The sequence below is a fragment of the Benincasa hispida genome, chromosome 8 (assembly GCF_027475165.1).
Source record: "Benincasa hispida cultivar pf3 chromosome 8, pf3_genome.v1.1, whole genome shotgun sequence".
NCBI classification, from domain to species: Eukaryota; Viridiplantae; Streptophyta; class Magnoliopsida; order Cucurbitales; family Cucurbitaceae; genus Benincasa; species Benincasa hispida.
The window spans coordinates 47006417-47017438 of NC_143485.1; the positions used below are offsets into that span (position 1 = coordinate 47006417).

The 11022-nt window shown below is 34.4% G+C and overlaps 1 non-coding gene across 1 annotated transcript; it reads left to right on the forward strand.

Moving 5' to 3' along the window:
* Positions 1-3846: 3846 nt before the first annotated feature.
* Positions 3847-3953, forward strand: LOC120084266 (small nucleolar RNA R71). Its single transcript, XR_005483631.1, has one exon. It is a non-coding gene; the product is annotated as a small nucleolar RNA R71 (small nucleolar RNA).
* Positions 3954-11022: the final 7069 nt, after the last annotated feature.

Genomic DNA, 11022 nt, shown 5'->3' on the forward strand with positions numbered 1-11022 from the left:
GGGATCGCTATTGAATTTTGTAGTTTACCTTTTATTTATTACTAATTTTTTGTATTTAATACTCTTTTATATTTATGTTATGCTAGATATGCCATTTTAATTCCTTATATATTGATAAGTAGTTTTTTAATATTAGTTATATATTGATGTTAGTAGTTTTTTAATATTAGTTATATATTGATATTAGTAGATCTACCATGTTAAGTTTTTTTAATAGTCGAACTCAAGAATATTTATAATGATGTTAGTAGTTTTTTCTCTATAGTTTAATATTCTTATTTATATTATATTAGATCTACCATGTTAATATTTTCTTTTGTATTTTAAATAATATTAGAATTTTGTTAATATTAGTATTTTTAATATTTAACTTTTCTTTAAAAAAAAATGTCAGTATTAGTGTTTGTTTAGTACAACATTAGTAATTTGAGTATTAGTTATTTTGTTAGTCTTATGATTTTTAAGGTTTAGTATTCTTTTGAAGAAACTCTAATGGTAGAGTTTTAGGCATTAGATTTTGTTAGTATAATATTTTCTTAATTTTAGTTTTCTCTTACATTTTTTGTTTATTGCTTTTTAATAAAAAAGAAGTATCCTTGTTTTGTTTTTTTTTTTTTCTAATAATATTCTATTTTTTTAGCATTGTTTTTTAGTTAAAAAGTTTAGTATTTTTGTTTGTTTTTAATAAAAAATTCCTAATTGAATGAATTTTTTTTTATTATTATTATTTGATTTTTTTTTATTTAACTTTGATGTTTATAGTTTTAAAAGTTTAGTATTTTTTTTTGTTATTTAACACAAAATTATTAATTTGAGTGAATCTATATATATATATATATATATATATATATATATATATATATCTTATAATATTCATTTTTTTAGCATATAAGTTTGATGTTCAAAGTTTTTTATTACAAAAAGTTTAATATTCTTGTTTTTTTTAATAATATTTGATTATTTTAGTATTTGTTTTTCAATGAGTTTGATGCTCAAACTACGTGATTTTTTTAATTTTTTTAATATTTTTGTTTGTTTTTGTTTGTTTTGTTTGTATTTAAGTTTGATAATTAGTAAAATAGTTAGTAATAAATTGTTTATCTTTTCTTTCTTTAGAAAATAGTGGACAAATGTTTGAGATTTATGTTGTTTACAAATGGTAATATGATTGACGGTATTGATGGAGTTGATTATGACTAACCACCATACGGGGGTTTTAGCATAAATGTGAACAGTGGACTTGTTTTTTAACAATTCATTGAAATGATAGGGATGTCACACTATATGGATATGAGAGCAATCTAGTTAGAATTAGTATATAGGCAAACTAATCTAACACCATCAAGCTCAGTAAGGTTTATGTTATTCCCTATTGCTAATGAACAAGCAATGAACCTGATGTCCTCAATCGCGATGTCACTCTCGAATTTAGTGCATTTATATGTTAATATGAGTAAGGTAGGGTTGGATATAAACTTGAATACACAACGCTTTAGTCAATTTGAAGATCTGACTCAATGTATTGACCCTAATCCTAAATGAGTTGCACCAAACTGTGATTATGAAGATGTGGTGGCTAACCATCAATACAGTATTGATTTTGTAACCAACTAGGTCACAATCAAAGGAAGTGTTCTTCGTTACAAAGACAAGCTCCAGACAGTTGGGGATTATTATTATTAATATTTTTATCTTGTAATTAATATTTTTATTGTGTAAATAATATTTTACTGTGTAATTGATTTTTTTTATTATAATTCATTAAATTGAACATTATTTTTATGTTTCACTCAAAAAAATATATTTTTTTTAATATTTTAGATCATGTATTTAAACCCATGATCGATTGATCTTGATGTTTTATACGATCAACCTATTCATCGATCATCAGTTTTATGGGAAGATTGTACCACAAGCGAGATATACTGTAGACATCGAGAGGTGGTTTTTCATCGCACTATCCCACTCCACCTTAGAATACTACCATTACTTCATACATCTGAATTTTATGGAGTGGCCAGATTAGGATTCATTCAATTAGATTGACATCTCATCACTACACTGATTGAGAGATGGAAGTCTGAGATGCATACATTTCATGTGCCTACTGGAAAGTGCGCTATCACCTTATAGGACATAAAAGTCTTTTTGGTTTACCTGTTGATGGCAAGCCAGTTACCAGAGTAATGCATGATGATTGGCTGAATATATCACATGTTACTTGGTGTGACCAAACCTGCTGATAAAATTAAAGGATCGAGGTTAAGTTTAACATGGTTAGGGACACAATTTCATGAGCTTTTTTATGATGCAGCGAGGAAGATATCATGAGATATACGCATACATACATACTACAGATGATGGTTGGAAGTCTATTTTCTGACAAATCAAGTCACTTTGTGCACTTGATATTCCTGCCATTGTTAGCCAACCTCTATGAAGCAAGAAGATATTCTTGGGATGGAGTATATTTGACATGGTTGTATAGACAGTTATGTTGAAAGAGTTAAGTAACATGCAGCAGAAGTATCAATGATCCATAAGCATTCAAATTCACTAATTTTTACAGAAACTAAAACATGCTTTTCTAAAAGAGGGTTTTAAGATCATACTTTTGATGAACTCTCCAAGAAATAGAGTGTACAGAAGTAGTCTTCACTTAATATCACCGTGAACCACCTTAAAGTCTTCCCTACTATCCTCTTGGAGTTTTAGGTAGAGTTGTGGGACTCAAAAACAGCTTGAAGAAGTGAAGAACAATGAAGAATACACAAAGCCGAACAAGAAGAATAGTTTCTTCTCACAGAAGTTTTTCTCTCAAATATTTTGCATTCATTCTTCTCAAATGATTCCAATCTTCTTTATATATTGCAGATGAACATGCAAAGAGGTGAAGTGCATGGCTTGTAGCTCATGCTTGGAGAATCAATGAAGAGAGGATAATGGTCTTTGTGTGAGCATGAATGAAGGTAATAGAAAAAATTCAATCTCCATTTTGTGCAACATGCAAAACGATTTTTCATTTTTCTTTAAAAATAAAATGATTTTAAAACCATTTTAATTGAAAATTGATTTTCTTAAATTAATTTAAAATATTAATTAATTTAATATCAAATATTAAATTAATTTTTGCACAATGATCATCTTCATATATTTAAATCATATTTAAATATATATTCTTTTGTTCCGTTTAATTTGAACGTTTCAAATTAATTTCTCAAGCTACCCTAAAGCTTATCCATTTATGAGTTAGTAGGGGGACCTCACGGACCTACCGATCATGGGCTCCAACGATTCGAGATTAATCAGCTAAAGGCTGAAAGCTTTTTGTGTCACAAGTTGAAAGCTTTATTGTTGTGCCACAAGTTGAAAGCTTTGTTGTTGATTTTTCTATGCAAAATTTGGGTGGTTTTGCCACCCAGGTTATATGTATTGGAATAGGGATTATCTCTCATGAAACATACCGTCTGCAAGTTTGTTGGGCATTCCTCCATTGGGTGAGCATCACCGCAAATAACACAACTTGCGGTCATTTGAGTGATTGCGCTGACCTGCCCTTTTTTCGCTCCCGTATTATTAATTGTGATACCTTGTATTAAACTCATCATCACAGTCATTTGATTTTGCAGGGATGCGATGGTCCCATTGTTTGCGTCATTTTCTTTGATTCTTAATATCTGATTGCTTTCCCTCCAATCCTCGTGATTTTTGGAAATACGATCAAGTATACTCTTAGACTCCTCATATATTTTGTCAAGCAGACCACCAGCGACTGCCGCATTGGTAGTGGTCTGCGAAGAGGGGTTCAATCCTTGGTTGAAAATTTTCAGTTGCAGGCAATCTAGTAAGCCATTATGTGGACAGTCTCTTACCAGCCGCTTGAACCTCGCCCAAGCATCGCTGAGCGATTCGTCATCTTTTTGTTCAAAATTTGTTATTAATTTCCTTCTCCTCAGTTGGTGGGAAATACTTCTTCATAAACTTTCCACCACCTGTTCCCACGAAGTTATCTCTACCGGTTCGAGAGAATATGCCCAATTCCTCGCCTGATCACACAAAGAAAAGGGAAACAGAGTTAGTCGAACTTCCTCGGTTGAGATATTCGAGAACACAAAAGTGTTGCAGATTTCTATGAAGCTCCGAAGGTGGGCGTGCAGGTCTTCGCCACGCCTTCCTTCAAACTGCCCAGCAGCCTGGATCATCTGCAACATTACCAGTCTTATTTCAAACCTCGATCCATCTAGCACCAGCCTCATGATTCCTGGAGAGAAATCGTAGAGGTTAGGTGACTCATAGTCCCGTATGGGTCTATTGCGGTCATTCGCAAGAAGGATGGGGTTGGCCATTATATTATTCGCGTTAACAGCCCTTGCGTCTGGTTGCTCCGCCATTCTTGGTGTTCTTTCTTGTTGTTGGTGGTGGTCTCTTAATCTTCTTTTGAATGTCCTCTCAATCTCCGGGTCGTAATTTGCCAGAGATTGAGAGTTCTGCAAAGAAATCACAAAAAAATTATCGTTAACAAACTATCGTGCCAAAGTCCCCGATAACGGCGCCAAAAACTTGATGCTCGTATTTATGAAGTGGAAATATGGATGTTATGCGTTGATGAGATTGCGTTGTGCACTCAAGTTTTCCCAGTGGAATCCAAGTGTAAATTCCTCTGAGTTTCCTGATAAGTCGAGGGTCAAGCACAGGGACTTGTGAAAACAGTATGCGTTGGTAATTTTTATGACAACTTCGCGGTAACCAAGTAAATAAATAAGTGTTGGGTTTGTTGTTTGCGTTGATGAAAAAGAAATAAATAAAGGCGGAAGATTTGAGAAAAGAAAGTTGCGTTGATAAATGCAATGAGTATGCGATGAACGGATTCAGAAGATCTTTAGCTAGCGTTACTCGGAAATGCGTCAAACTATGCGATCATGTTACTACCATGCACAGCAAGTCATTTTCCAATGTAAATGCGATGCTCCTAAATCTAGGATGCATGTGTTGAATGCAAAATATCCATAGAGCTCATCCCTAAGTCTCTACTCTTGTCCTATGCAATGATGCAAAATGCATGAAAGCAAGGTGACCGCATACAATCATATCCTATCTCTAGAAAGTATGCGATGCGTTGATAACAGATAGTGCTCATTCTTAAGCCCCTATCTCTTGTATTATGCATTCTAATCTGACTCTCCCTAGCCTAGATTCTGACCTGACCTTCCCAAGTTTAGATCCTGTCCTTAGACTACCCTCTCGAGTATCTCTAATGGACGAATGAAGCAAACATAAACAAGATAATCGTAAAGAATGAAGATTCCCTAGTTGTGCTAGCTAAATGCTTCTCAACCCATTCAACTGATTTAGCTACTCATGCATGAAGAATAGAGAGTGAACAAATATAGAGAAAAAAATTCCATTCTTATAAATGAGTTGAGTACAAAATGACAATGGAAGTTAAAGGTAGAGAGCCTGGTACCAATTCCGTTTTGACCGAGGCTTTTTACACTGAAAGCTCTATTCAGATCTAAAGATGTTTCCGCTTCCGCAAGCGTCGGCCCTCTCTCTGTCCTTGGAGCTTCCGACGCTCTCTCAAGCTTACCGACACAACTTTCTACCTCGCGTTCGCCTTAAAATGAAAGAAAACTAAGAAAAAAGACATGCGAACTGAACAACTTATTGTATAAACGGTGAACCCCTTTTCTGAAGAATGTACTTGGTATTTATAGAGCATCCATGGTGAAAGGCAGCTTCTCTCTCCCGGTTGTATATATGGGACAACTTTAATTCCTGATTGACGCGCTGAAAAATTATCACCGATAAAGCTTAATGTACTTTGTGACCGTTATCGGCTGTCAACTTAATTTGAATTCGACTGTCATCGGCTTTCTCTCCCATCGTTCTTAATTGGCCTTTCACCTAGATGCGCCCACCATGTTGCGCTGACCAAGTTACAGCGATCCTTCTTGGGAAAATGTTTGCGAGCACGATCAATACAAAGCCTTGCGGTGAAGTTACGCTCGACCAATGAATTCTTGTGATCGCAATTTCTGCATTGCGTTAACGCATATTCTACACAAAAATACAAAAATCAACTGTTCTAATGCGCTGAACGCATGCGACTGCAATATTACGAAATTGATGCTTAATGGACGCAAAATAAATATTTCATCAACGCAATCCAACATTGTTTAAGAATTTAGTATGATAACTTGCATTTCTGCCCGTTATCACACCCCCAAATTTAAACAATGCTTGTCCTCAAGCATAAGCTAAAGATTCCTTTAGCAAGTCAACCGCAAAGTTCTTTTCCTACATTTCTCAAGAATACTTCGTTCAAATCCTAAATACCATAATTTCTTTAAGTCTTATTCAATTCTCTTCTTAAAATATTTCTAAGACCTAGGGACTGCAAGTTTAATTTTCAAAAGGACTTTAATAAATTCCAGAACATTGCATGATTTATTTCAAAAAAAGAAAATTTTTCTTACCGGGGTGTCAAATGATTTTATCCTTGCACAAGTTTTATTCAAGTCTCTTCTTAAAATATTTCTAAGATCTAGGGATTGCAAGTTTAATTTTCAAAAGGACTTTACTAAATTCTGGAACATCGCATGATTTATTTCAAAAAAAGAAAATTTTTCTTACCGGGGTGTCAAATGATTTTATCCTTGCACAAAAAATTTTCTTCATTAATATTTTTTTTTCTAACCTTGTGCTGATCTCAGTGTCTTGCCTTCGTTTTGTCTTGCCCCCATGTATGTCATGCGGACATCCAACTACGAGCAATGCACTCTTTCTCAGACTAAACTCATATCTATTTGGCAGTGGAGTTGCGGTCATTTATTTATGCGTTGATCCTGGTAACTTACTTTCGTTTTGGCTTGCCCCCATGTGTGTCATGTAGACATCCAACTACGGGTAAGTGCCTTTCACAACTTAACTCTTATCAACATGGGTTTCCCATTGCGTTGACAGTGGAGTTGTTATTCAAAAATAATTTTTTTTTATAAGAGAAAATAGCAAGGTCAAAAATAAATACCTCGCCCCAAATTTAAAATGCTGCAATGTCCTCATTGCCAAAAGATTAAAATAAGTCATGCGATGTTCTAGAATACATTGTAAAGAGAGTTTGAAAGAAAGCTAGAAAATCCCTAACTTCTAGAAATATTTTATGAGGTGACTATCTGTCACTTCCCACCCCATATTACCCTCTAAACCTGGATAGAATGGTGATTGCAGCAGTTACCAATTCTTTTCCTGGCACTTACCGCCTAACTATCCTGTTAACCTTTACTCAACCCTGAATACATACATCTTATTAATATACCAATATATTAACTTGAAACTTAACACATTTTTATTACAGGGTTACACAACATTGTTCATACATGAATATTACAACTTAGTGAGCCCCATCTTGTATACTAGTCATTAGACAGACACATGTGTACTAACTAACATAGGTTTTTAATTACTCTTCCTTCAACCTGTTTCTTTGAGTGGCAGAGCAGCAGCAGAATATTCTTTTGGGACCTGACTACTACCTGAAAGAAAACATTTGAAAATTTGAGCTAGAAGCCTAGTGAGTGAGTGAATACAAATATAAATCTCATGCTCAAAACTGGAAGCTTGAAACCATAATACTGAAACTAAAGTATGCCAAGCAAACGTATACATAAAACCTTTAAACTACCATTAAACATCATTATTCCTTAGTTGAGAACGAGCATACATCATCTAGCTCCCAACATCTGTTACCGGCCAAGACACCCATACTTCGACCTCCCTTTACTGGTATATAGCCTAGGAGACCCATACTTCGGCCTCTCATTCGGAACTACCTATGGCACATGGAGTTTTCTGTGTACCGTCAACACCTTAGGTACATTTATTCAAATACCTTCCTTACCTTCAGTATCCGGCTCACTTAAGTTATCAAGTTCTCGAATATAGCATAGAAAACTCTTTAGGATACCTTCCCTACCTTCAGTATCCCTTTTCATTATGTTTAGGAATACCAACGAATGTACTTTGACAATCTTAGGTATTTAAAACATAGTACATCAAGCTTCATTCAACCTTAGCTTTAACCCTAACTCATGCTCTATACTTTGTAAAATAAGTTGACTTAAATCATGTTGAACTAGCTTGTAAAGACTATTAGCATATGTTGGATATGGAAAACATACGTGGAAAACTCATACATTAGTAACATCATGCGTTGATAAACATTCATAAGCATTAGCAATTCCAAACTATCATTCTAGCCTAGGAGAAGATATGACTGCCCTTATCCTTAGTTGAGAGTGAACTATTAGATCTAACCCTCAATGTCAACCTTGGTCGGGGAGAACCCTTTTGCTCAATCCCTTGACGTCGTATTACCTACGTGCACGTGGTTATAACTGAGTACCATCATACCTTAGGTACTTGACTAGGATACCTTCTCATTGTCCTTCAGTATCCATCATATAACTAGTCATAAATATTTAGTTGAAAGGATACCTTCTCATTGTCCTTCAGTATCCGTCATATAAATAGTCATAAAAATTTAGTTGAAAGGATACCTTCTCATTGTCCTTCAGTATCCATCATATAACTAGTCATAAATATTTAGTTAAAAGGATACCTTCTCATTGTCCTTCAGTATCCGTCATAAACATTTAGTTGAACACTAAGGCTTAGTGCTCAAATCATCATACTAGTTCATCCATCATTCTGGTTCATCATAAAAATGGAGTTACTTAAACATACTAATAGTATTTAAACAAGATAACATATCTAAATCATGTCAATTCTATGGAAAACATGCTTTACTTAACATGAGAAACAGTTTCACAAATATGTTGCTTGGCAATCCATTTAAACAATAGCATAGGAAATATCTTCAAGAAATCATAGTTTTTAAATCATTAAAACAGTAAGTCATCACATAGTCACTCACAGTTCGTTGGCCTCTTAACGGGTTATACACCTCTCCTAGCTCTTTTTGGCCTGAAAGGACATAATTCCCGGTTAAACTACTCAGAATTCTTAGCAAAATACCTCAAATATTTCATTTACTAAAGGAATATTCATCAATAAAGACAGCTTTACTAGCGAGATCCTCCTCATGATCGAGATCCTCCTCATGAGCGAGATCAGCGAGATCCTCATGAACGAGATCAACGAGATCCTTATGACCGGGATCAAGCTTTTCCTGGCAAACTATCATCCTAGCGATACTAACCTTACCAGCGAGATTCAGCCCAATTTCTAGCGAGATTCCCTTCTAGAGCGAGATCCTCATCACAAAATTAGCGAGATTTCCTTCATTAGTGAGATCCTCAGCACAAAATTAGCGAGATTCCTTCATTAGCGAGATCCTCTTTCTTCATATGAGTTGTTTGCTTGTTCTTCCCAACCAGCTGTCTGCTTATGCATAGCTTCTCTATCACAAATTCAAAAATTCATAACTCAAAATCTAGCCCTCTTTTGAAGAAACTTCCTTCTACAAACATGTTTAGAATTGATTGACAACATTACTTTAAAATTTTAGCTTAAAATTCCTCGTCGTTTAATTTGGAGATTCAAAACTTCATCATTGGCCCCAATTCTAGTAGCTACCTGCCTGTTCAACAATTTTCAGTTCAAACTTGAAAATTATATAACTCGATTTTCAGGCCTCATCTTAAAAAGTTTCATTCTACAAGATTGTTCATAATTGATTAACAATATTTCCTCAAATTTTTAGCTTACAAACGCTTTGTAATTCATCTTAGAGCTTCAATTCTTCACTGATGGCCTAGATTCACCTGAGAAACGAACTCTTCGTATTTATTTTGCCCCTTTGACCTTACTCAAGCGAGTTTTCCTTCTAGCAACCCAGCCACAGAAAATAAACACAAAGAGCTTTCGAATGCCACTGAAATTACCTAAATAGCCTAAGTAGTTTGTCCAAACTAACCCAATGAACTCGACCTTCTTGCTTATATTATTGCCCACAATCCAGCATGAACCCTCCTTGTACCACCTGGCCCACTATTGGTGATGAAAGGCTAGGATTTAGCAAATTTCCTTTTGCTAACTTCACTCACAATATTACTTCAGCATCATACCTCATAAGATGGCATGGTTTCATTCATATGCTTATTATGCATTCCATCATCAACATGACCTTCCTTAGTCTAGCCGAGTGTTTCCTACTTTTACACTTAGCTACCCAATAGTCTATTTCTTCTTGCTTACATCTTCTACCATTCCTAAGACATGGCTTCATTTAGCTCATTAGAAGACATCACATTACTTACCCTTACTTGAAGTAATTAGGGTTCGGGTTTTGCACTATCTTAAGACTAAGTTGACTCTAGTGTATAGGAAAGAAATAGAAGCATATTTTTCATCATTGAAATCATACTTGGCAAAGAAACAGAATGCGGTAAACTACTAAATTTATCTATGTCAAATGATTGCAGTGATTGAAGAGGATGCGGTGATAAAACTTGTAAAACTAACATGTGATGTGATAGAGCAAAATTTGAAATAAAGATAAGGAAGAGTACACCCCCAAATTTTGCGATGTCGCCCGCATTGTATTGACACATCCATTTTTGCGGCGATCTCTCTTCTTTAGGTTGTAGTGATGGAATAAGATAAGTACTTCTTCGTGTAATATCTCCGCAATCCAACGCCTCGATCATTGCAAGAAAAACAAAGAGAGAGTCAAATTATTTTAAACAAAATAAAACTCGTTATCGCTTTTTTATTAATTTTTATTTTTTATTATTTATTATTTATTTTATTTTTATTTTTATTTTTATTTTTATTTTTATTTTTTTTGAAATAGCAATAATAAAATAAGAATATATAAAGATTAAAAGGATAAAACGTAGATTTCGAATAATGGTGAAGAATTGAAGAGTTGATGCTTCCAAAAACTTGTGTCCCTGATATGTTGCGATCATTTCACATCCATGGTGGCTTTTCTCTATTTTCTTTGTCCTCTAGGATCTTTACTGCCTTAATCCGGAATTTTTTCCCATGAATGCTCATTAC